Genomic DNA, 27,904 nt, shown 5'->3' with positions numbered 1-27,904 from the left:
AAAAATAAACATTTAAGCAACATTTAGTGGATCTACATCCCTAGCTCTTTGTCTCTCAACCATCTATAAATCCCCTTGACAACAGACCACTACAAGCTCTCTTTTCCCCTCCTGGCTCATGCCAGGAGCTCTGTCTGTCATCTCATTGTTGAAAGGGTATCTTGCCATGACCCTCCTTACCCAGGATGACTCAGGAGACATGGGCCCACGCAAGAGATTTTATTATCTGAAAGAGAGTGGCTGCCCCAGAGGGAGGGGGGAGAGGGAGAGGGAGAGAGGGAGAGGGAGAGGGAGAGGAAGAGAAGGAGAGAGAGAGAGAGAGAGAGAGAGAGAGAGAGAGAGAGAGAGAGCACAGTGGGACAGAGAGAGCAGAGAAAGAGAGAGAGGGAGGGAGAGAGAGAGAGAGAGCGCACAGTGGGACAGAGAGAGCAGAGAAAGAGAGAGAGGGAGAGAGAGGGAGGGAGGGAGGGAGGGAGAGAGAGAGAGAGAGAGAGAGAGAGCGCACAGTGGGACAGAGAGAGCAGAGAAAGAGGGAGAGGGAGAGAGAGCAGGGGGACAGAGAGACAGAGACAGAGAGGGCAGCAGCATGGTGCAGAGCATTGTGCCTTTTATTGTGGTGGATCCGCTCAGCCTGTTGCCTTGGGGGAGGGTCGGGATGTTTAGAGATAAGGCGGGGTAAGCCCAGGCAAGCCCCAGGCATAATTCTCACTGGCTTATGTGCTTGGGACCATGGGGCAAATGGAGGATAAATTACTATTTTCTTATATTCCTCCCTTTTCTGTTTCATAAGTGGTAGAGGATTTGGGAAGGGGTGAAAGTTAGTCTTCAGTAACTGCTTCCAGCTGATTAGGGGTGATGAAGTTCATTTGTATATTGATGGGGGCGGTCCTCAGATGAGCCCTTGTTCTGCAGTGGCGATGGCGTGTTCCAGGTCCAATAACGATCATCGTCTTTGGAGAGGGGTTGGTAATCCTGTAATATAAACTGGTTAAAGGCTTGGTTAGAAATTTTCTGCATTTGGGCTGATTGCTATGTTTACATAGGGTGGCTGAATTATAGCATTCTTTGGGGACATATGTGTAGGCAGAAAAGCAACCTGTAGGGCAAAGGGAATCCTTGATGATGCAATCTTTTGGATAGTCTGAAAGAGAAGAAAGGGCTGGTGTTGGGAAGATAGGTCTGGTGAAAGAGTAAGTGTTGAGACCAGGGTTAACAATCCTGAGGCATGACTCATGGCGGTTGTAAGGGAGGTCTTAGGACTCTGTGCTGGCAGAAACTCCTTCAGTGATGAGTGGAAGTAGAGAGTAAGAGATCCCATCAGGGTGGATGAGTAGGAACCTGTGGGAGATTTGGTGGGAGGGGAATAAGCTGAGACAAACGGCTTAAGGTGGGAGTTGTGTATCTAATGGGGAAGAGCCTGGAGTTTAACTGCAGTTGGCGTGGAAAGGATTACTGTGTATGGTCCTTGCCATTTGGGAGTTAGGGATGGTGTCTTTGTTGTTTGGAATGGGCATGGTTTGGAGAGGTTTTTTCCTGTCTACGGTAATGGCCTTGTAGCGCGGGGAGAGCTGAACTCCCAGGTATGTGACCTAAGTGGCAGACAGCTGAACTTTGGAGGGTGAGACCTGATAGCTGTGTTCTGAGAGAAAGTTTAAAAGGAGAATAGTATCCTGTTGAGAGGTTTGTAGGGAAGGACTGCACAGGAGATCATCTACATATTGAAGGAGGGTGGAGCTCTAGAGAGTAAGGGATTTGAGGTCTTGTGCTAGAGCCTGTCCAAAAAGGTGGGGATTATATCTAAAGCCTTGGGGAAGGACTTGTTAAGTGTTCTCTGAATATTAAAAATTAACTTAACAGAAGGAATCACCTGCCTCAATTTTTCTCTGGGATACCGGCATCATGGTCTGGGAGTATATCAAAAGGCTGCCTGTCCAGCTCCCAAGGTTGGCTGAGGTATTGTCTATTTGCTAAAGAATCCTGTCTTTTACTATGCCGTCTACAGCTGGGTCTGCAGTTGGTTGCTCAGTTTGCAAAATTACCTCGTCAGATCTGGAGGAAAGACAGCACATAGGCCTGGGCCTTTTAGTATGCTAAAGTGAACCTTATACACGATTACAAATGATTAGCATAATAAAACATGTGCTACTCTTCTTTATCTGGGGAACATTAACTGATCTCACTGAAGAATGATTCTAGTGCTTAATGTTCAACATAGTTTTAGTGGGGGGGGATTTCCTAGCATGTAGTGAAAGGGCAAGCTCCCAGATCCTATTTCAGCCAATCGGAGCTTAGTCTCTCTCCAGTCAGCAAGAAGTACACCCACCAGCCCTAGACCCTGCCAACTGACCAAAGCCACGACTCATCACCCCCCCAACTACCCCCAGGCCCAGCCAATCAGCCAGAGCCACGGCCATCACCCCCCCAAACCACCCTGGAAACCCATAAAACCTTTGTTCTGGGGAAAATGGGCTCTCATTCTCTGGCATCTTGCCACTGCGTTGGTGTAGATGAGAGATTGAGCTCTAGCTAGCTCGAATAAAGGCTCTTTGCTTTTGCATCGGTGTTGGCTCCTTGGTGGTCTTCTGGGATTCGTGACTTTGGGCACAACAGTAGTTACATTGCTCTGACTGAAAATATCCTGCCTTGCTTTCTCCAGAGGATCTCACCTTATTCTGTCTAAGCCTATGGTCCCTGTCTCATTCTCCCCTCTACACATAGAGACTCTAGCTGCTGCTAGGGAAAAGGGACGATGACCGCTCTGGCTGCTTCATGCTGAGAGGGGGCACAGTAAAGGGTGCAGCTAGGTCTCCATCACTGGTCCATTGAGAGGGTCTCGGTAGGTTGGCGCTTCTTTTCTGGGTTTCATTTCTATTATTATTTGCAGTTTTGTGGCTTCTAGGCAAGATAGAACAAATTGTTATTAGGTTAAGTAGCAACATCTGGAGTTGGATTTTCCATTCTGGAAGGACAAACTTGATGAGATTAAGAATGCATGGCTGAATATGAGAACTAGAAATATGAAGAGTCTAATTGAGAATCATAGCCAGGTATCATGGGGAAACTAGAATTCTGGATCGAGTTTACATCTGACTAGTATTAGGATTTAGTATAGATAAGACTGCATTATTGAAACAATACTTTTCTCTAAAATCACCCTCATTTTTATTAGAAGTAGCCAGAGTAAGAAAATAATTAACAGTTGGCTTGATTATTTGCATAAGTGCAGCAAGAAAAGTAATTGATTACATGGGATCTTTTAAATGTGCTTTGCTGGAACTTTTTGTAAAGAATTTCAGATTGAACTTTTAAGGGCTTCTTGAGGCCAGAAAGCCAAGCCAGACTTGCCATCAGGTTGTGCCTGCAGTACCTGTAGATTTGGGTGAATTCCTCTCTTCTTGAGGTTACCAAGATATTCCTGAGGTTCTTGCATCTGCCAGGAAGTGACTGTTAGGGTCCACAGTCGACCACCTCTCAAATGACAGAAGACACTCACGATAATGCAAGTCACACAGCGAGGTTTATTTCCAGCTAGCTGGGGTCCAAGAGTCTGCCCGACACAGTGGGTTTCAACAAGGACCCAGAGCACTCAAAGCCAGGGGTTTATATGGCATTTTCAAAAAGCACTTACTCATAGTAATTTTCCATAATTTTTGGCTTGTGCCACATCCCGGGGGTTAAGCAAAAGCAAGATAAGACCACTCCTCAAATGTTAGGGTGGTTCAACGAGATAAGCTGACCAGAGCCGCTACCACCCATAACCCGGTATTCATGATTAGCCGACCAAGGGTCGCAGCCACCCACAACTTGGTGTCTATGATTAACTTATTCTTCAAAACCTGTTTATCAAGCTTTACCCAGTTCTTCCTTTCCTGAGTCACGCACTCAGAAAATGGCTTTTCAGCCCTTAAGATGGCCATTCTCATGCTAACTCATTCTTTCATTCCCCCCTTTTTGTTGTTACAATGAGGAATCTTGCTCATTGGTAGGGCAGTTGTAAGGGCTCTCAGGAGTGGGCAACTTTTCATATTGTTGTCTTAAGAATAGGAGTTGGCCAATGAGTTCTACACAAGGGTATAAAGGGCATATACAAGTGTAGGCAAAGGGTCTGTTTGCGTTTATACAGAAATCAAAGCCTAATTGGGCTACCCTGAAAATGAACTAAGATACGATATGAAAGAGAACTTCCAACATCAGCACTCTCTGGAAGACTCATGCCAGAAGATGGTCATCAAGAAACCCCAACAAAGATCCACGCACTGCTACAGCTGTAGATGCACTCATCCCACCAGTTCCTGGACTTGCCATGGGAATGAGGAAGGAGATATCTAAGCTGGCCTGTGCATACAGTAAAACAACAAATTTGACTGGATCTATACTGTTGGAACTCAACCAAAAATTTGGAGAAGTGCAAATTGTAGCGCTCCAAAATCTTACAACTACAGACTATTTACTGTTAAAAGAACATATGGCATGTGAACAGTCCCCAGGAATGGGTTGTTTTAATTTGTCTGATTTCTCTCAGACTGTTCAAGTTCAGTTGGACAATATCCACCATATCATAGATAAGTTTTCACAAATGCCTAAGGTGCCTAACTGGTTTTCTTGGTTTCACTGCAGATGGCTGGTAATTACAGATATGCTTTGGTTATGTAACTATACTCCTATTATGTTAATGTGTGTGCGCAATTTAAGTAGTAGCTTAAAACCTATATATGCCGAAGTTACTCTACAAGAAGATATGTCAAAGAAATAATCAATCTTCCCATGTTTTCTTCCGCCTGCTACTTCTATAGCTTTTCTTCTTCCTTCCTAATTACAACCCTTAAATAGAATTCGTGCCTCATATCAAATTTACCGAGTATCATAATTCTTCCAAGTGGTAAAGATACCTCAAGACAAATGCTGGGCATAGAAGCTACAGGGCATAAATATGCAAAGAAATAAAAAGCTAACCATTTCAAACAATAAGGCTGCTCTCTCACTTACCAACTTTACATTTCCCTGTATGGCCCCGGAAGATGACTGGTTAGCCAGAGATGGGTAAGATTCCTCAAGGGAGGAACAACCTAAGACAGGCACAGTTGCAGAGGGGTCATCAGGTGATAAATTGGGGATCAACAGAGGTGAGGCTTAGAACCTCACCCCCCCCTGTTCTGAGAGAAATCTTCTGCATACGTGGATGTTTTATTGCCCTTGTCTAGCTTGGATTAACACATAGTCTACAGGCACACACCTGATCATCTACATTTGCTCTCTTACAACACTAAACTATGTTTTCTACCTTTATCTTGTATCTACCTACCACTTCAGCATTTTATTAAAAATAATAATAAAGAGAGAAATGTGGTATCCACATATAAATCAAGTATAAAAACCAAATGAGTATTCATATTTGAACTGTTTATAGTTCATAACGCATGAGCAAAACCGAAAGTTTCTGTGATGACTGCCCTTGTACTGTTCACTATGTAACTTATTCATTATGTACGAATTTGTTCTCCATGTAAGAACTTGTTTGTTATGCCTCAGAAGATTGGAGACTGACAAAAATTAGGCTTGGGGTGGATTAATGATTGTGCATTGAGCATTGACTCCCCTATACAGAATTTTATTGTCGTTAACAACCATTTGATCAATAAATATGAGAGATGCCCTCACAAAAAAAAAAAAAAAGGGCAGACTTCCAATGGTAAAATAAATAAGTAACCGGGATGTAATGTATAGCATAAGGAATATAGTCAAGATATTGTAACAGCTTGGTAGGGTGATAGCTGGAACCTAGAATTATGTATATATATATGTTTTATCACTGTGTTGTACACTTGAAACTAATGAATGTAATACTGTGCGTCAACTACCCTTCAATAAAAAATAATTATCTAAAAAAAAAAAAAACGAAAAAAAAAAAAGAATAGGAGTTGGATGGTATTAACATGGTCTTTTACAAAATTAGTAAGTTTGTTTAGAATGCAGGGGCCAAAAGTTAAAATGAATACAAGTAAAATAAATGGGCCAATTAGGGTAGAAACTAGGGTGGTGAGCCAGGGAGACTTATTAAACTAAGCTTTAAACTAGTTCTCTTGTGCTTCTCTTTCTCTTTTTCTCTTGGCTAATTCTTCTCTTACTTTAGCCATGGATTCTTTTACTATTCTTTAATGATCAGCGTAAAAACAGCACTCTTTTCTTAGCGCAGCACATAGTTTCCTTTGAATATTAAAAATTAACAAGGAATTTCCTGCCTTGATTTCTCTCTGGGACACCGGTGCCTGGGTCCAAGAGCATATCAAAAGGCTGCCTACCAAGCCCCCAAGGTGGGTTGAGGTATTGTCTATTTGCTAAAGAGTCTTGCCTTTTGAACTTTCTGGGTATTAAAATGCAATCCCATCTCTAAGATGGAATTTCTCCTGCCCTTTACCATGCCATTCACAGTTGGGTCCGCATGCTAAGCTAGTTGCTCAGTTTGCAAAATTACCCTGTCAGGTCCAAAGGAGGAAAGACAGCACACAGGCCCAGGCCTTTTAGCATGCTAAAGTGAATCCTCTACACGGTTACAGATGATTAGCATAATAAAACATATGCTACTCTTTTTAATCTGGGGAACACCAACTGATTTCACTGAAGAATGATTTCAGAGCTCAATGTTTAACATAGAGTTTTAGTAGGGGGGGTTGCATGTAGCTACACTGCTCTGACTGCAAATATCTCACTCTGCCCCCTCCAGAGGCCCTCACTCTACTCTAAGCCCACGGTCCCTATCTCATTCTCTCCTCTACAGATAGAGACTTTAGCTGCTGCTAGGGAAAGGGGCGATGACTGCTCTGGCTGCTTCATGCTGAGAGGGGGCACAGTAAGGGGTGCAGCCAGGTCTCCATCAGTGGTCAGTTGAGAGGGCTCTAGAAGATTGGCGCCTCCACTCCAGGTTCCATTTCCACTACTTTTGCAGTTTTGTGGCTTCTAGGCAAGACAGAACAATTTATGCCATTAAGTTAAGTAGCAATATCTGGAGTTGGACCCCCCTCCCCCACTCTGGAAGGACAAACCTGATGAGATCAAGAATGAATGGTTGAATATGAGAACTAGAAACAGCAAAACTCTAATTGTAATAATAGGAGTAAACTAAAACATTTGGAAAATCATAGCTAGATATTTTGAAGAAGCCTGAACTCTGGATCTAGTCCATGTCCCAGACCAGTACTATGACTCAGCATGGACAAGGCTGCACCATTGAAACAATACCCCTCTCTAAAATCACCCTCATTCTCACTAGAAGTAACTAGATTAAGAAAATAATCAACACTTGGTTCTATTATTTGCATAAGTGCAGCAAGAAGAGCAATTTATTACACAGGCTCTTTTAAATGTGCTTTGCTGGAACTTTTTGCAAGGAATTTCAGATTGAACTTTTAAAGGCCACTTGCAACCAGACAGCCAAGCCAGACTTGCCATCAGGTTTTGCCTGCAGTACCTGCAGATTTGGGTGAATTCCTCTCTTCTCGAGGTTTCCAAGACATCTTGAGGTTCCTGCACCTGCCAGGAAGTGACCTTCCTTACTCACCTGTAAGGCTGCTGGGAACTCTGTAAGCAAGGTACCAGGCCAGTTCCTCTAAGGGCTTTGTTGGCTATATAAAGTCAATCTTAGTTCCTTAAAGCTGTTCATATCTGAGTTTATGTACGTATCTCTCAGGTATGACATTCCAGTTAAAGCTTTGGTAATATAACCTGTATTTTTAATTGGTCCTCTTATAAGGAAAGCAGATTCTTATTGAACTTATGCAAATAAACATACTGCCATGAAATATAAAAATACTGAAAGCTTTTAAATTCTTGAGGAGTCAGGTAGAGAGAAAGATAAATATTTCAATTCTGCTTATAAAGGTATTGTCATTTATGAAACTTGTCAGTCAGCTTAAGAGAAAAGACTTTAAACACTTTATCATCAACACTTGAAACAAAAAGCTACAAAATCATCTTCCTTAGTTACTTAATCTTATGTAAGTAATACCTGTTCTGCTGAAATCTAGTTCTTTACTAGTTTAGGAGTAATAAAACAGTGACTATAAATGACAAAAGACTTACAAATGACAATGGTTAAATATCTTATGAGAGCTTACTATAAGACAGCTGACATATGGAAATTTTGACATTTTTGTAACACAAAACATTCACTAACAAAGGTTAGCATCATTCTTCTTGACAGTGACTCCCAGACAATCAAGCAGGTAATTATATATTAGATAAATAAGCCAAATTAGTCAAATACTTTTTCCAATGAGAAAAAGTTCCTCTGACATGTTCCAGGGGCCTTCTGGAAAATATCAGTTAACTAGAAGTAAAAACATCTTTTTTTAATTTGATTTTGGGAAACCGTTAGAAAGATTTTTTGGCACTTCCTTAAATAACATTATCGGTTGCCATGAAACAATACTTATCTATTTAAACCAGAATGACAACAAAATACCTCAAAGGCAAATGCAAAAGGTTACACAGTTGTTAGCAAAGTTTAGCTTTTAATCTTTTAATAGTAAGATCTTATTTTCTTAAATACTCTGACAGCTCATTGAAACTTTAAGCATGAGGAACTACTTTGATAAAACAAAGAACTCTTTGCAATCTTTCAATATTAAGAGCAAACTAACAGTTAAGAAAAGAAAACAAAGTTCTAGTTTTGATGTATACTTGATACCAAGACTCATTTATTTGCTTTAATTCTATATAGCATGACTATATTAAATTATTCTATAAACTTTCTACAACTTTCTTTTTACATTTAGAGTTCTTCTTCTTTAAATAAACAGCTGTACTTTAGAACAGTTGCTTTCTTTTACTTTCAATAAAATGAATTTTTATTCTTTATACCTTCTATTACTTTAAGCAGTTTTAATTAGAACTTAAAACCACTATTAGGTACCTTAATTTTTAGTGAACACTGAGAAGTAGGCTATTGTGAACTGTTACACTAGCATTCTTTGGATTGATAAATTTATGAACACATTTTATAATTTCTGGAATCATGTGCTTTACAGCACAGTCTCTCACTAAGCACAAAATGTTTACTTAATTTAGCAAAATCTTAAGGTTTTAGGTTACTACAAAGATTCTCAGACTACTTGTAAGTATACACATTGTAACTCACTATTATTAAGATGTTCACTTCCTACGCTTAGTTTACTCATTTCCAACAACTATGCTAGATTACTCACAAAACTTCTACCAAACATTGAATAAAGTGCAGCCTCTCTTTAAGCATCGTTCCTTGAAAGATTTAACAGATAACATCAACTCAAATGACTTTAGATAAACTTAGGTAGCTGAGAACCATAAGGACATGTCTATTTTAGTTTAACTTAAATTAGCATTAATGCTTAATATTTTCTATTAGAATTCTCTGGAAGTTTTAGAATGCCCAATTTTTACAAGCACTTGTCTTTAAATCAATTTCATTAATACCGTCCGGAGGTAGAAAAATCTTTGTTTAGACACACAAACATGCAGACTGAGACATAATGACTACAGTTAGCAACACTCTTCATAAAAAGAACATATACACAGACAGATAAACTGACACAGAGACTTGAGTTACTGATATTTAATTGCCTTTCCTTTTAGCTTATTTGACTAAAAGTATCTTAGTTTTCAAGAATATACTCTACAGGCGAGCAGTTTATATAACTGGGTTAAGGTTTAGATGGCCCCAGACTAACAGGGCCAATGAAGGCTCTGAACTAATAGGGACTGTGTGTGTCTAGGGGGCTGGAAATGAAATGCAAGCTACAGTTCTAGCACCAGTTAAAGCCAGGCTGTATTGCAGAAGATACATTTATTTTGTTTCAGGGAGTCTAGTTAAAAAACCTTTTAATTTTTGAAGATAATGAACCCAATAAGTAGAATAGATTTCTACTAAAATAATTTGCAAAACTAGTTCTACATTGTAGTCTACAGGACTGTTGACTATTTTCCTTCCTTGCATTAAAATAAATTTAGCTGCATAACTTTATTATATTGCATATTTCTCTCAGGGGCCAAGCATCCCCATCAGAGGGTTTGTACTGAGGCCAGGCTTGTGTGCAGAAGATAAGACCTTTCTTCTTGTTCAGGGTCTGGGGATCAAAATTGCTCTCAGTTCCTCAGAATGCATGCCAGAGGCATGTCTGGCTTTAACCTTGAAGAGGATGTTCCCATCTGAAAGAGAGAGAGAGAGAGAGAGAAAGACAGGTGTCCAGCACCTGATCAGCCTCTCTCTGAGAGGGCGCCCCCTCGCTTTGGAGCTTAGGTAATAGTGGTCAATCACCTCCTCTGCCAGGCCTACTGGACTTAACTACTCCTTACTAGCGTGGCCTGCACCTTGCCTTGATTCTCCTCTTGTCTTCTTACTCAGCAAGAGTTGCCTTGGAGCTCTGGATTTAGTGGGACCTTACTAGTGTGCTCTTACTTATGCATTTTGGGAGTTTCTCTAGTTTTCTCTGCACGAGCTTTCCTTGAGAGCCTCCTGCCCGTCTGATAAGTACAGGGACTGTGTGACTTCTTGCTGCCAGAGCCCTGATCTAAGTCACAAGCCTGTCTTGCTTTCCCGGGGCTGCAGAAAAGGAAATGCCTAGACCCAGGATGACTGCCTCTAGGAAAGGAGACCAACAGAATAGAGCCATTTAAATATTGGTCTCAGGTTTCAGCTTAATTACTTTACAGACTTCATTTACATTACACAGGAGAATGTGGCGCAGGCCTAAGAGGACTGCTTTGAATGGAGAACGAGGGAATTTTTGCTAAGGCCAGTAATAAAATTCAGGGGCTGCCACAGACATTTAAGCGGGGGGGAAGGCTATACTCTCAAACACCAGTTTCTGCCACTGCCTGGAAATTATCTCACCAGTCACCTACTATAACAAATCTGATCACTGAGACAAGAAAAGAGGTCAGGGGTCATCTGCGACTCCCGCATAGGCAGCAGCCTAGCCGGAGGTTCACTCAGCGCCATCGGATCAATCAGCCAGAGCTGAGATCTCAGGACCACTGTCTACTAGTCCAGTCTGCCCTCGGAGTCGGTGGGAATGATAGGGAAAATTTACAAGGACAGCAACCTAGCGGGTGGCTCCACTCTGTCTCGCACCCCTCCCTCCTTAACATAAACAATACTATAAGGACAGTAATTTATGAAGTGGCTCTCCTCTGCCTGGCCCCCCTCCCCAACCCAAACAAAAAAGCAAAAAAACACTCCCTTGGTTTCCCTGCTCTGCCGAGCACCAGTTCCCAAGGTTTACTCCCAAAACTCCCTCCCCCTTGCCTGCACGCTTGCTGTGCATGTAAGAATGTTACAGATAAAGAAGCAGAAAGGTATAAATTGCCCCCTTTTAACATTTGGAGGAGGAAAGTAGGAAATCAGCTCAGCCACTCCCCGACATTTCTGTCCATCCAGAGGCGGGGGATCAAGGAGCGGCAGACACCGGGAAACCTTTCACCTGAGACTTAAGACTGGTAGCTGACGCTAATCATCTTTTAAGTGGCTAACGGGTGCCCAGACACATTTTTATGAGATAAAAAGTGCAGCATTTAGTCAGGAATAAGAACTAAGTGTAGGTCTCTTACCTTGCGGTGGTGAGCATCGGGTTCCATGAGATTGATGAAGTTACAAGGTGTTACTTGACCCTGTCTCATTATCATTACAAAAGAAGCCAGAAAAAGACAAGGGACACAAAGCCAGCAAACATATAATTTCTAACCGAGTTTTCTAACACCCACCGGGGCCGGTCAGCCACAACACATCCACAGGCGCCGTCTCAATCACACAACACTCAGGATCCTTACCTAGTCATCCAAACGGCATCCACTGCGGACGATGTTCTGGTACCCTTTTGTCGGGGACGTCTCCCACGACTTTCAGTAAAGGAGCCTCCAGGGTCGTAACCCACTCCTTTCCTTTTCACGAGAATTCTCAATTGGGACCAGGCAGAGACCTGTTTCAGTCCTCCCTTCTTGGGACCGGGCAGAGACCTGTTTCAGTCTCTCTGGTCGAGGATCCTCCCCTTTTAGGACTGGGCAGAGATCTGTTTCAGTCTCTCCAGTCAAGGACCTGTTTCAGTCTTCCCCTCTTGGAGGTGGCCAAACCTCCTGCCCCAGCTTCTGAGAAAACCTTGGTATCAGGGGTCATCTGTCTCCCTGAGGAGGGGTCTAGTAATCCTGGATGAGCCACCAAAATGTAAGGGTCCAGAGTCGACCACCTCTCAAATGACAGAAGACACTCACGATAATGCAAGTCACACAGTGAGGTTTATTTCCAGCTAGCTGGGGTCCAAGTGTCTGCCCGACGCAGTGGGTTTCAACAAGAACCCAGAGCACTCAAAGCCAGGGGTTTATATGGCATTTTCAAAAAGTACTTACTCATAGTAATTTTCCATAATTTTTGGCTTGTGCCACATCCTGGGGGTTAAGCAAAAGCAAGATAAGACCACTCCTCAAATGTTAGGGTGGTTCAGTGAGATAAGCTGACCAGAGTCGCTACCGCCCATAACCCGGTATGCATGATTAGCTGACCAAGGGTTGCAGCCACCCACAACTTGGTGTCTATGATTAACTTATACTTCAAAACCTGTTTATCAAGCCTTACCCAGTTCTTCCTTTCCTGAGTCACACACTCAGAGAATGGCTTTTCGGCCCTTAAGATGGCCATTCTCATGCTAGCTCATTCTTTCAGTGACCTTCCTTACTCACCTGGTAAGGCTGCTGGGAACCCTGTAAGCAAGGTACCAGGCCAGTTCTTCCAAGGGGCTTTGTTGGCTTTATAAAGTCAACCTTACTTTCTTAAAGCTGTTCACATCTGAGTTTACACACGTGTCTCTCAGGTATGACGTTCCAGTCAAAGCTTTGGTAATATAAACAGTGTTTTTAATTGGTCCCCTTACAAGGAAAGCAAATTCTTATTGAACTTATGCAAATAAACATACTGCCATGAAATATAAAAATAGTCACTGAGAGTTTTTCAATTCTGGAGGGATCAGGTAGAGAGAAAGATAAAGTTTCAATTCTGCTTATAAAGGTAGTCATTTACTAAACTGTTGTCAGCTTAAGAGAAAAAGCTTAAAACACTTTATCAACAACATTTGAAACAAAAAGCCACAAAATCACCTTCCTTAGTTTAGTTAATCCTATGTAACTAATACCTGTTCTGCTGAAATCTAGTTTTTTACTAGTTTGGGGGTAATAAAACAGTGAGTATAGATGACAAAAGACTTACAAATGACAATGGTTAAAGATCTGATGAAAGCTTACTGTAAGACAGTTGTCATAAGGAAATTTGGGTATTTCTGTAACACAAAACATTCAGTAACAAAGTTTAGCATCATTCCCTGTGACAGTGCCTTCTAGGTAATTAAGCAGGTAAATAAGCCAAATTAGCCAAATATTTTCCTCAATGAAAAAAATTCCTCTGACATGTTCCAGGGGCCCTCTGGAAAACATCAGAGTGAACTAGAGGTAAGAAGCACTTTTTTTGAATTTGATTTTGGGAAGCTATTAAAAGTTTTAAGGTACTTGCTTAAATAGTTACTCACATTAGACAAAGCTACACTTCACTTTAAGCATTTCTCTTTGAAAGATTTAACAGATACCATCAACTTAAATGACTTTAGGTAAACTTAGGCAGCTGATAACCATAAGGACATGTCTATTCAGTTCAACTTAAATTAGCATTAATGCTTAATATCTTCTATTAGAATTTTCTGGAAATTTTAGAATGCCCAATTTTCACAAGCGCTTGTCTCTAAATCAATTTTTATTAATACCATCCAGAGGTAGAAAAATATATTTCATTTACACACTTAGACACAAACATACAGATTGAGACGAAATGATACAGTGAGAGGACAGACAGAGCTCCTGGCATGAGCCAGGAGGGGACAAGAGAGCCCGTGTTGGTGCATTGTCTAGGAGTTTTATAGGCAGTTGAGGATATTTGGAAACGTGAAAAGAGCTGAGGGGTGAGGACTTTAAGGCAAGTAGTAGGTGTTTAGAATTGCAGGGAAGACATAGAAAGAGCTTGGTTAAGAGGTAGGAGAAAGCCTGGATATATGGGATCTCTTTCCATTTGCTCATGCACTCACAGAAGTTGTATAAGTCATGGAGAATTTTAGGATCTAAAGAGCCACTGGGGGGCCATTTAGACTGATTGTCCAAGGGATATTGTGGCCAGATCTCATTACAGTAGTGAACAAGCAGAAAAGGTTTGAGGTCTGGAGTGAGATGGAGGGGCTTTAGATTATTGAGTTAGCACCCTAGCGGTGAATCTGCGGGAACGGAGGGGCCAGATCCCATGATGAGAACGAGACCATTCAGAAGTTGCTGACATGTCCCTGAGCGATTGAGAAGGTCATGGAGAAGACCAGGCACAGTTAGGGGGTCGTCACCACCTCTAACTGCGGGATCGAGGTGAAAACGCCTCAGTACCTGGTACCAGGAGCATACGAGTAGATAAAGGGAGACCAGGCCTCAGTGAATGAGGATTCTTACCATGGGGAGGCAGAGGAGGGTCGACTATGGGGATCTACCATGACTCTGAAAGTTGTGGTTAGGGGTGCCCCTGTCCCAGAGGAGCCCTTGGGGGTGCCGGACACTCAACAGTCACTTCCCAGGTTCCAAAGGGACATTTAAGTCTACCATGAAGGGGAGACTTACCAAATTGAAGGCTGGTGTTGGGCGAGAAGACAAGCGACTGGGGAAATGGACGGTGAGCCTATGGAGGAGGATTGGGCAGTGAGGGTTCCCAAAGCAGCTCAGGTTCCCAGAGGAAGAGCAAAGTCAATGGGAGAGCCTCATCCGAAGTCATGGCACTAATGAAAGGGTATCTCCCTGCAACCCTCCTTACCCAGGATGACTCAGGAGACACGGGCCCATGCAAGAGATTTTATTATCTGAAAGAGAAAGTGGCTGCCCCAGAGGGAGGGAGTGAAGAGAGAGAGAGAGAGCAGCAGGACAGAGAGAGAGGGAGAGGAAGAGAGAGAGAGAGAGAGAGCAGGGAGAGCAGGGGGACAGAGAGACAGAGACAAAGAGAGAGAGGGCAGCAGTGTGGTGCAGAACGTTGTACCTTTTTTTCTGGCAGATCTGCTTGGCCTGTTGCCTTGTGGGAGGGTCGGGATGTTAAGAGATAAGGTGGGGTAAGCCCAGGCAAGCCCAGGCATAATTCTCACTGGCTTATGTGCTTGGGACCATGGGGCAAATGGAGGATAAATTACTATTTTCTTATAACTGTATCTCTCAATAAAAGTCTCCCTGGCTTTCCTACCTTAACTGTGTGCTAAGTTCATTCTTCAACTGTGCCAACAAAAACCCCGGCATCAAATTCACATTCAAAGTAATATACTTGACCCTTGAACAACTCAGGTTTGAACTGAGCAGGTCCAGTTATACACAGATTATTTTCAATACAGTGAAAGAGACAGTGTATATTTTCTTGGCACCACCAGTGCACAAATCCACTGAGACAGGAGCCATGGGTGTAGTCAGAGTAGGGTGAGGGCCTCCAGAAAAAAAAAGGCAGTATATTTACAGTCAAAGCAATGTAACAATGTAAAATCCCTATAGAAACCCTGTGTTCAGCATTATGCAAAGTCAAGGTCACACTAATTCTCTAGAGTAAAGATACCAGACTAGGAGTATAGCCATCTTCAGTGAGATCAGTTAAAGGTCAAAAGACCAGGAGCAACTTGCCCTGGAATGTTTGTGTTCTGCAAGGGTATCTCAGCATAACCCATGGTGACTTCACTATAAACAGCCCTAGCAAACAGACAACCCATCCAACCTTGAGGGCAGGGCAGGTGTTACAAGTCCATACCCTAAGCCCTGAGTTCCCAAAAGTCTTCAACTGCCTATAAATCCCCTATACAATGCACCACCCTGGGCTCTCTTAACTCCTCCTGGCAAGAGACAGGAGGTTTGTCCTCTCACTGTATCTCTCAATAAAAGCCTCTGCCCTGGTTCTCCTACCTTGACAGCTTGCTAAGTTCTTTCTTCGACTCCAAAAAAAAGAACCACGGCATCACCATGAAGAGAGTCCTCTTGCTAAATGATCTCTATAGATATCAGATAATGGCTGGTTAGACAGTGTTGTTAGACATTGATTATATTCATGTCTAAAAACTGCCAGATTTAGAGAATTAAAGATGGTGGTGTGAGAGGTGAGACAGAGACTTCCTCCTAAAACCACATGTAATATGAAAATATAATTAATACAACTAATCCTGAAAGAGCAACAGGAAAGTGGGCTGTGCCAGACTGCATACACCTGGAGAAAAGAGCAGACCTCATGGAACAGGATAACGTACCAAACCTGTGGCCCAGCAGGACCCAAGCCCTTCCCCCACCCCAGCTCACCAGCGGGAGGAAGAGAAATGGAGCGGGGAGGGAGTAGAGGCCTGAGAATGCTGAATACCTAACTCTGGAGATCTGCTCTGGGAGCACAAACTTACATTTTATGGTGCTTGCATGGTACTCTCATGATTAGGGGGCTGGAAAGCTAAGACAGGCAGAATTCCTGGAGAGACTGAGATTCCAGCCACGGGTGGAAAGCAGAGATCCATATCCAGCTGCTCTGGGACAAAAGAAAGGCAGGCAGTCTGAGAGACATCCTAACAAGGAAGCCCTTAGCATCAGAACTGCTAAAGGGGCAAGGATTGCACAGAGATTACTGCTCAGGAGAAAGGAGAGGTAGACAAAATTGTCCAGGTGCACTCTGCCGAGCAGGTTGGGAGCTTTCACGATATTCAGGTGCTCCAGCTCCCTGGCTGGCTACACAGCTCCAAGGATACCTTCTCTGATACGCAGCCTATTGTGCCTTTCTCCCAGCCAGCCCCACCTGGCTCACCAAGTGGCAAACCCTAGCCTGGCATTAGGCCAGCCAGAGGGAAGATCAGTCTACAGCAACTACAAATGAAAAGCATATACCTGAGTGCTCAGCCCATTTATCCAGGTGGTGGAGACAGGCATAGCAGCCAAGAAGCAGGAAACAGCTCTTTCCTCCCACCCCAGGCAACAGTACTACTCCCCCGTGACCCCTGACATTGCTTCAGGGGCTGAGCAACTCCAGAGAGTAGAGCTTCTGGACACTAGAGGGTGCAATATACAAATATGAAACACCAAAGACCCCGGTTCAGAGTAAAATTATTAATACAACTCCTGAGAAACACTTAAATGACATCGACCTCATGAATCATCCTGAAAGGGAGTTCAAAATGAGAATCATTCACATGCTCATAGAGGTATGGAAAGATATTCAAGAACTCAGGAATTAATTCCGGTTGGAGATCCAATCATTGAAGAGCACAATGGAGGATATTAAAAGCAGATTAGATACAGTGGAGGAGATGATAAATGAAATAGAAACTAGAGAAAAGGAATACAAAGAAGCTGAGGCACAGAGAGAAAAAAGAATCTCTATGACTGAAAGAATATTGAGAGAACTGTGTGACCAATCAAAATGGAACAATATTTGTATTATAGGGGTACAAGAAGAAGAAGAGAGAGGAAAGGGATAGAAGGGTCTCTGAGTAGGTAATTGCTGAAAACTTCCCCAATCTGGGGGAAAGAGTAAAGTTGTGGAATGATTAGCATTTATAAAAAAAAAAGCCAACATGTAAACCAATACTATAATGTTTAGAAATACATACATACATAGCAGAAATAAAAAGAAAAGAGCAGTAATGATAAAAACAACAAATTTAGGCAACCCAACTTGCCCTAGGTGGCAACCTACCTAGGTAATAGGGAAAGAAATTGCACAGTGATGGGTGTCCAGAAGTCGACTATCTTTCCTACCTTAATGAGAGTTGGTTTTTTTTGGTATCATTAATCTACAATTACAAAAAGAACATTATGTTTACTAGGTTCCCCCCTTCACCAAGTCCCCCCCACATACCCCTTCACAGACACTGTCCATCTGTGTAGTAAGATGCTGTAAAATCACTACTTGTCTTCTCTGTGTTGCGCAGCCCTCCCTGTGCCACCGACGCACTATACATGCTAATTGTAATGCCATCTTTCTTTATCCTAGCCCTTATGCCTCCCTTCCCACCCATCCTCCCCAGTCCCTTTCCCTTTGGTAACTGTTAGTCCATTCTTGGGTTCTGTGATTCTGCTGCTGTTTTGTTCCTTCAGTTTTCCTTTGTTCTTATACTCCACATACGAGTGAAATGATTTGATACATGTCTTTCTCAGCCTGTCTTACTTTAATGAGCATAATACCCTCTAGCTCCATCCATGTTGTTGCAAATGGTAGGATCTGTTTTTTTCTTATGGCTGCATAATATTCCATTGTGTATATGTACCACATCTTCTTTATCCATTCATCTACTGATGGACATTTAGGTTGCGTCCATATCTTGGCTATTGTAAACAGTGCAGCGATAAACATATAGGGGTGCATCTGTCTTTTTCAAACTGGAGTGCTGCATTCTTAGGGTAAATTCCTAGAAGTGGAATTCCTGGGTCAAATGGTATTTCTATTTTGAGCATTTTGAGGAACCTCAATACTGTTTTCCACAATGGTTGAACTAGTTTACATTCCCACCAGCAGTGTAGGAGAGCTCCCGTTTCTCCACAACCTCACCAACATTTGTTATTGTTTGTCTTTTCGATGATGACGATCCTTACTGGTGTGAGGTGATATCTCATTGTGGTTTTAATTTGCATTTCTCTGATGATTAGCGATGTGAAGCATCTTTTCATGAGTCTTTTGGCCATTTGAATTTCTTCTTTAGAGAATTGTCTATTCAGCTCCTCTGCCCATTTTTTAATTGGATTATTTGCTTTTTGTTTGTTGAGGCATGTGAGCTCTTTATATATTTTGGATGTCAATCCTTTATCGGATCTGTCATTTATGAATATGTTCTCCCATACTGTAGGACACCTTTTTGTTCTATTGATGGTGTCCTTTGCTGTACAGAAGGTTTTTAGCTTGATATAGTCCCACTTGTTCATTTTTGCCTTTGTTTCCCTTGCCTGGGGAGAGACATTCATGAAGAAGTCACTCATGTTTATGTGTAAGAGATTTTTGCCTAAGTATTTTTCTAAGAGTTTTATGGTTTCATGACTTACATTCAGGTCTTTGATCCATTTGGAGTTTACTTTTGTGTATGGGGTTAGACAATGGTCCAGTTTCATTCTCCTACATCTAGCTGTCCAGTTTTGCCAGCACCATCTGTTGAAGAGACTGTCATTTCCCCATTGTATGTCCATGGCTCCTTTATCAAATATTAATTGGCCATATATGTTTGGGTTAATATCTGGACTCTCTATTGTGTTCCACTGGTCTGTGGTTCTGTTCTTGTGCCAGTACCAAATTGTCTTGATTACTGTGGCTTTGTAGTAGAGCTTGGACTTGGGAAGCAAGATCCCTCCCCACACTTTATTCTTCCTTCTCAGGATTGCATTGGCTATTTGGGGTCTTTGATGGTTCCATATGAATTTTTGAATTATTTGTTCCAGTTCATTGAAGAATCCTGTTGGTAATTTGATAGGGATTGCATCGAATCTGTATATTGCTTTGGGCAGGATGGCCATTTTCATGATATTAATTCTCCCTAGCCAGGAGCATGGGATGAGTTTCCATTTGTTAGTGACCTTTTTAATTTCTCTTAAGAGTGTCTTGTAGTTTTCAGGGTATAGGTCTCTCACTTCCTTGGTTAGGTTTATTCCTAGGTATTTTATTCTTTTTGATGCTATTGTGAGTGGAATTGTTTTCCTGGTTTCTCTTTCTATCAGTTCACTGTTAGTGTATAGGAAAGCTACAGATTTCTGTGTGTTAATTTTGTATCCTGCAACTTTGCTGAATTCTGATATTAGTTCTAGTAGTTTTGGAGTGGAGTCTTTAGGGTTTTTTATGTACAATATCATGTCATCTGCAAATAGTGACAGTTTGACTTCTTCTTTACCAATCTGGATTCTTTGTATTTCTTTGTTTTTTCTGATTGCTGTGGCTAGGACCTCCAGTACCACGTTGAATAACAGTGGGGAGAGTGGGCATTCCTGTCTTGTTCCCAATCTCAGAGGAAAAGCTTTCAGCCTCTCGCTGTTCAGTATGATGTTAGCTGTGGGTTTATCATATATGGCCTTTATTATGTTGAGGTACTTGCCCTCTATGCCCATTTTGTTGAGAGTTTTTATCATGAATGGATGTTGAATTTTGTCGAATGCTTTTTCAGCATCTATGGAGATGATCATGTGGTTTTTGTCCTTCTTTTCATTGATGTGGTGGATGATGTTGATGGTTTTTCGAATGTTGTACCATCCTTGCATCCCTGGGATGAATCCCACTTGGTCATGGTGTATGATCCTTTTGATGTATTTTTGAATTCAGTTTGCTATTATTTTGTTGAGTATTTTTGCATCTACGTTCATCAGGGATATTGGTCTGTAGTTTTCTTTTTTGGTGGGGTCTTTGCCTGGTTTTGGTATTAGGGTGGTGCTGGCTTCATAGAATGAGTTTGGGAGTATTCCCTCCTCTTCTATTTTTTGGAAAACTTTAAGGAGAATGGGTGCGATGTCTTCCCTGTATGTCTGATAAAATTCCGAGGTAAATCCATCTGGCCCGGGGGGTTTGTTCTTGGGTAGTTTTTTGATTACCGCTTCAATTTCGTTGCTGGTAATTGGTCTGTTTAGATTTTCTGTTTCTTTCTGTGTCAGTCTTGAAAGGTTGTATTTCCTAAGAAGTTGTCTGTTTCTCCTAGGTTTTTCCAACTTGTTAGCATATAGGTTTTCATAGTATTATCTAATAATTCTTTGTATTTCTGTGGGGTCCGTCGTGATTTTTCCTTTCTCATTTCTAATTCTGTTGATGTGTGTTGGCTCTCTTTTTCTCTTAATAAGTCTGGCTAGAGGCTTATCTATTTTGTTTATTTTCCTGAAGAACCAGCTCTTGGTTTCATTGATTTTTTTCTATTGTTTTATTCTTCTCAATTTTATTTATTTCTTCTCTGATCTTTATTATGTCCCTCCGTCTGCTGACTTTAGGCCTCATTTGTTCTTCTTTTTCCAATTTCGATAATTGTGACATTAGACTATTCATTTGGGATTGTTCTTCCTTCTTCAAATATGCCTGGATTGCTATATACTTTCCTCTTAAGACTGCTTTTGCTGCGTCCCAGAGAAGCTGGGGCTTTGTGTTGAGTTATTGTTGTCATTTGTTTCCATATATTGTCGGGAACCGTAGGCCATAGAAACAATGGTCTCGCCCTTTTCGCCTAGGTCTCTATTTTCTCAAGCCTGCCCTGTTTACGAAAGATCAATTGACCCAGCTTGCGATTAGACCGCTGGGATAGAGATTAAGCAGGTGCCGTGATAACATCTCCTCCTTAGTAAAACATTCTGTCTTTCCTCAGTAATCCCACACCCATGATCTTTTCCAGAGAACATTCTTCAGTTAGGTATCCTAGCAACCTAGATAATCCTTTCCACTTCAGCTGGGGCTGTTTCCCCCTCCTAGCTTCTATATAATCTACCTTGTAAGAATAAACTTTGAGACCTTGATCAGACTTTCGACTTGGTCTTCTTCTTTGTGTCTGGTTTGTCCCTCATCCAGGTTAACTTCCCCTCGAGCCCTTGTTGAACTCCCCGCCGGCCGGGGCAATATATTGCTGGATCTACATGTTAATTTGGTCATTGATCCATTGATTATATAGGAGCATGTTGTTAAGCCTCCATGTATTTGTGAGCCTTTTTGCTTTCTTTGTACAATTTATTTCTACTTTTATACCTTTGTGGTCTGAAAAGTTGGCTGGTAGGATTTCAATCTTTTGGAATTTACTGAGGTACTTTTTGTGGCCTAGTATGTGGTCTATTCTGGAGAATGTTCCTTGTGCACTTGAGAAGAATGTGTATCCTGTTGCTTTTGGATGTAGAGTTCTATAGATGTCTATTAGATCCATCTGTTCTAGCATGTTGTTCAGTGCCTCTGTGCCCTTACTTATTTTCTGTCTGGTGGATCTGTCCTTTGGGGTGAGTGGTGTGTTAAAGTCTCCCAAAATGAATGCATTGCATTCTATTTCCTCCTTTAATTCTGTTAATATTTGTTTCACATATATTGGTGCTCCTGTTTTGGGTGCATATATGTTTATAATGGTTATATCCTCTTGTTAGACTGAGCCCTTTATCATTATGTAATGTCCTTCTTTATCTCTTGTTACTTTCTTTATTTTGAGGTCCATTTTGTCTGATACTAGTATTGCAACACCTGATTTTTTCTCTCTGTTGTTTGCATGAAATATCTTTCTCCAACCTTTGACTTTTAATCTGTGCATGTCTTTGTGTTTGAGGTGAGTCTCTTGTAAGCATCATATAGATGGGTCTTGCTTTTTTATCCATTCTATTACTCTGTGTCTTTCGATTGGTGCATTCAGTCCATTTACATTTAGGGTGATTATTGAAAGATATGTACTTATTGCCATTGGAGGAATAGATTTGTGGTTACCAGAGGTTCAAGGTTATCTTGTTTACTACCTTACTGTCTGACCTCACTCGCTTATTGAGCTGTTATAAACATAGTCTGATGATTATTTCTTTCCTTTCTTTTTCCTCCTCCTCCATTCTTCATATGTTGGGTGTTTTGTTCTGTGCTCTTTTTAGGAGTGCTCCCATCTAGAGCAGTCCCTCTAAGTTACCCTGTAGAGGTGGTTTGTGGGAGGCAAATTCCCTCAACTTTTGCTTGTGTGGGAATTGTTTAATCCCTCCTTCATATTTAAATGATCATCATGCTGGATACAGTATCCTTGGTTCAAGGCCCTTCTGTTTCATTGCATTGAATATATCATGCCATTCTCTTCTGGCCTGTAAGGTTTCTGTTGAGAAGTCTGATGACAGCCTGATGGGTTTTCCTTTATAGGTGACCTTTTCACTCTCTCTGGTTGCCTTTAATACTCTGTCCCTGTCCTTGATCTTTGCCATTTTAATTATTATGTATCTTGGTGTTGACCTCTTTGGATCCCATCTCTCAGGAGTTCTGTGTGCCTCCATAGTCTGAGCAACTATTTCCTCCCCAGTTTGGGGAAGTTCTCAGCAATTATTTCTTCAAAGACACTTTCTATCCCTTTTTCTCTCTCTTCTTCCTCTGGTACCCCTATAATGTGGATATTGTTCCTTTTGGATTGGTCACACAGTTCTCTTAATATTCTTTCATTCCTGGAGATCCTTTTATCTCTCTCTGCATCAGCTTCTATGCGTTCCTGTTCTCTGGTTTCTATTCCATCAATGGCCTCTTGCATCTTATCCATTCCGCTTATAAATCCTTCCAGAGTTTGTTTCACTTCTGTAATCTCCATCTGGACATCTGTGATCTCCCTCCGGACGTCTGTAATCTCCCTCCAGACTTCATCCCTTAGCTCTTGCATATTTCTCTGCAGCTCTGTCAGCATGTTTATGATTTTTATTTTGAATTCTTTCTCAGGGAGACTGGTTAGGTCTGCCTCTGCAGATCCTTTCTCAGGTGTAACTATCTTGGTCTGGACCAGATTTTTTTGCCTTTTCATGGTGATTGCGGTGGCTGTAGGCAGGTTGTGGGTATGTCAGCTGGGAGAAGAAAGTCCTTTCTTGCTTGCTGGATGCCTTGCCCTTCTCTGCTGCCTGTGACAGCTACCTGCACTCCTGGAGCAGCTACCGGGTTAATCTCCTAAGCTGCTGTGGGCGGGTTGTCCTTCAGAGCAGCGCGGAGCCCTATGGGGAGTGGCAGGCACACCAGGTGCACTCCTCCATGCTAGCGGCGACCCTGCCAGGCAGCTGTGTAGCAGCAGCCGCCTTTGGGTCTGGCCCGATTGGCTGTGCTTTGGGCTAGAATTCAGGTCGGCTCCTGCTCCCTCTGGCTCTGCTGCTGGTGTGCACAGGGCTTTTCCGCGCAGGCTTCTACCAGGCTCTGGCTTCACTGCCACCGGTGTGTGCGAGCCATGCCCCGGCTGTTCTGTTGCGCTGCTTCAGGCTAGCCCTGCTGTGCACGGATCTGCTCTCGTTTCCTTCTAGCGCTTCCACTCCTGGCGCGTGCTCCCACTCTTCTGCTACTGGGCCCGTGTATCGGGGTCCGTGCCAGTTGGAGGAACGACTGGAAGGCTGCCTAGTCCTGTGAGGGGCTTCAGACCTACACTGCCTCCGTTTAGGGTGCCTGTTTTTCCCCGGTACTCCCAGCTGCTGGGACAACTTCATCCAGCTATGGGGTCCCTGTCTCTTTAAGACTTGCAGAAAGCACTCGCTTTTCTTTTGTCTCAGGGGCGCCGGTTGCAGGGACCTGCCCCCATGTTTTGCTTTTCCATTTCTCTAATATCCAGCATCCCATGCACCTTGTGTCTGTGTTCAGGGTGCAGATTTCTAGAGCTGGTTGTTTAGCAGTCCTGGGCTTTCACTCCCTCCCCGTTCTGACTCCTTTCTTCCCACCAGGTTTTGGCATGGGGGAGCATTCAGGTCCCGCCTGGCCTCGGTTTGTATCTTACCCCCTTCATGTGATGCTGAGTTCTCGTAGATATAGATGTATCCTGGCTGTTGTACTGCAACCACTGGTGTCTCTTTAGGGAATAGTTGTATTTATTGTATTTTCATAAATATATATGTTTTGGGGAGGAGATTTTCTATGAACTACTCATGCCGCCATCTTCCCGTGATCCCTAATGAGAGTTTTAAAAATCAGGAGTGGATGTTGAATCTTAACAAGTGACTTCTTCTTGTTTTAAAATATCACTTCAAAATCTGTCCCTAGTAAATTAGTTCAACCATTGTGGAGAGCAGTATGGAGGTTCCTCAAAATGCTCAAAATAGAAATACCATTTGACCCAGGAATTCCACTTCTAGGAATTTATTCTAAGAATGCAGCAGCCCAGTTTGAAAAAGACATATGTACCCCTATGTTTATCGCAGCACTAGCCAAAGAAATAGAAGCAACCTAAGTGTCCATCAGTAGGTGAATGGATAAAGAAGATGTGGTACATATACACAATGGAATACTATTCAGCTATAAGAAACAAACAAATCCTACCATTTGCAACAACATGGATGGAGCTGGAGGACATTATGCTCAGTGAAATAAGCCAGGCGGAGAAAGACAAGTGCCAAATGATTTCCCTCATTTGTGGAGTATAACAATGAAGCAAAACTGAAGGAACAAAATAGCAGCAGACTCAGAGACTCCAAGAAGGGACTAGTGGTTACCAAAAGGGAGGGTTGTGGGAGGGCTGGTGGGGAGGGTGGGAGAAGGGGATTGAGGGGTATTATGTTTAGTACACATGGTGTGGGGGATCACTGGGAAAGCAGTGTAGCACAGAGAAGGCAAATATTGAATCTGTGGCATCTTACTACACTGATGGACAGTGACTGCATTGGGGTATGGGTGGGGACTTGATAATTTGGGTAACTGTAGTAACCACATTGTTTTTTCATGTGAAACCTTCATAAGAGTGTATGTATATATAATATCTTCATAAAAAAATTTTTTTAACTGCTGCATTTAGTTATAAGCAACTAAATCTTACAACTCTAAAAGATACGATGACATCATATTTTTGTGTACCAAGCTGGATAAACATATTATTTCATTCAACCCTCACAACAATAGATATTATTGTACTCGTTTGTCTAAGGTTGAAAGAGGTCCTGTCTCTAAGGTCACACAGTTCATAACTGGTAGAGGTGGAATCCAGACCAGGTCCACTGGACTCCAAAGCTCATTCCCACTTTGTAAACTGCCTCCCAATATCACCTACCTAAGTATAGGACAATATTAATTAAAACTATTTCAATATAGTTAGAAAAAATCTTATCCTATGCACAACTTAACACTCAGTAATAACCCTGAGAGGTAGGCAATAGTGTTATCCTCAAGTTTAGATACAAAAATTTTAAGTAAGAAGATAAAACAACTTATGAATCATTTGGATACAAAGGTGATCCAGGATCCAAATCCAAGTCTTCTCTGGGTACTTTAGTCTCTGAGTCATGCTCTGCCTCACACAGCATTGATACAGAGCATGTGAGCTGGGGGCTGAAGCAGTAAAGACAATGCCTTTTTCTTTTTGCCTCTGATAGCCTGTAACCTGATGGACACTTTTCAATTTTTTCATTAATGCAATAAATGTTCATTACACACCTAGTAAGTGCCAGGCACTGAGTATACAGCAGAGAATGAAGACTGTAAAGGTTCCTGAGCTCACAGAGCTGTTTTTTTAAATAGTGTAACTAGTTTTAAAAAATGTTTCATTTTTTTAATGACATTTTACAAACACATATTGCTAAAATCCTCCTGACGTGCCGTCCAAATTTACTTTGTGATGAGTGTTAATGAGCTGTGGGCTCTCATTGTCTGCTTCCTTATAAGCAGTTACATATTGACCATAACCATATACAATTAGGGCAGTTAACAATAGTGCATGACATATTACTGTCAAGCTAAAAACAGTAAAAGCATCACTTCTTCCAAGGTTAATAGAAGACTCCAGAAAAGGACAGCTTCACTACCTGGACCCTAACCCAGAATCAACCATCCAGGGCCAGACACCTCCCCGTCCTTTGGAAACCATGAGAATGATGGTGCGAGTCATCACGTCAAGACTTTTTTGTTCACTTCAGGGGAACCGCATTCACCAATTAACACAAAGGCTGTACAATGCTGCAGACACTCTTACAACTCTGCTGTAAAGTTCAGAAAGACTGAGGGAAGCACCCAGTCCACTGAGGCATTTTATTTGCAAACGTGTATTATATCCCTAGAAAAAGAATCCCAGGATTTTCTCTTCTGTGTGGGAAGAAGCTCTTGCTTCTTCAGGGTCCATAATACCAGCTGAGGTTGTCAGTACAATGAAACCAAACTGACAGAAGGGGAGGTTATTCTGCCATTTTCTCAATCAATGAGCTCTACATCAAACCTGGGGCTGATCGCTCCACACTTGTTTAAGCTGCTGGTTATATTCACAATTTTTCCCAGCTCTGTGATCATCAATGATTTCAAATTCATCAATGTAATCCATGCTTCATCATTACAGTTAGAAACCCAAGGATGACTGTCGAGCACGGCTGTCTTGCCAATGGGTTTCAGCCCCCGGCAAATTCGCTATGGATTCAGTGTGACCAAAGAAATTGACAGCAAAACGTTCTTTGGGGTGAAAGGGTTTATTACCCGTCTTGTTCTCTGGCAGTAGGTCAAGCACTAGCGTCTCTGCCTCCGCCCAGAGCACTGGGCCCAGCTCTCTATATAATGCTATAATACCTTATTGCCTAAAGGTGTGGAAGCAGTAGCCTAGCAACAGGCCAGTTACATCATCAGGTGGTTTAAGTTAGTGAGGATCCTGGCCATGGGAAGCCCAACTTCCCCACACTGGCCTAATTAAGAACCTGGCTTTTGCCTCTTTTCCGCATTTTTGATGCTCTTTAGAGCACTGGCCAGGTCATTCACGCGCACCATGATGGCAACACCGGAAGATGGAGGAAAGAGCCAGAACTTAACATTTTAGTAGAAGAGACAATTTCAGACAATGCTAAGTGCTACAGGACCATATGGTGGGAAATAAGGCGGAGGTAAATTCAGTAGAGGTCAGAGAAGGCATTTCTGAGGTTATATTTAAAGAATAAATGCATGAATAGCTACCCGCTGGATTTATAAGTCTGTATCAGAGTTATCTAGTTTTTGACGGCCATTAGATAATTTATGGTTCTCAAGCTGTATACCTTTGGACCGTACGTTGATGATGCCCAAAGTGCAAATGCGGAAGCGAAGCATCAGGAAGAATGCTTTTCTTTTTATTCCTCCGACCTTGCCTTCGCCGTCACGGTCACACACCCCCATTGCCACGCCCATTTTCCTCCCTCCGGATGTTATCGGCCTGCGCAAGCGCCGGAGAACCTGCCGCGGATTCCCACTACAGAACGCATGCGCTCCGAGTCCGTAAGCCCCGCCCACCGCCCC

The 27,904-nt window shown here is 42.3% G+C and overlaps 1 long non-coding RNA gene and 1 pseudogene across 1 annotated transcript; both read right to left on the bottom strand.

The window, feature by feature from the left end:
• Positions 1–424: 424 nt before the first annotated feature.
• On the bottom strand, positions 425–27,900 carry LOC130684922 (uncharacterized). The gene is made up of 3 exons (XR_008999291.1): positions 27,667–27,900; positions 16,452–16,568; positions 425–984 (listed from the first exon to the last, which is right to left on the bottom strand). It is a non-coding gene; the product is annotated as an uncharacterized LOC130684922 (long non-coding RNA).
• LOC118915770 (40S ribosomal protein S15a-like) lies at positions 25,927–27,671 on the bottom strand (annotated as a pseudogene).
• Positions 27,901–27,904: the final 4 nt, after the last annotated feature.

The sequence above is a fragment of the Manis pentadactyla genome, chromosome 9, assembly GCF_030020395.1.
Source record: "Manis pentadactyla isolate mManPen7 chromosome 9, mManPen7.hap1, whole genome shotgun sequence".
Lineage (NCBI taxonomy): Eukaryota > Metazoa > Chordata > Mammalia > Pholidota > Manidae > Manis > Manis pentadactyla.
The sequence above is the reverse complement of the archived record's forward strand: the minus strand, read 5'-3'. Positions and strand labels throughout refer to the sequence as shown.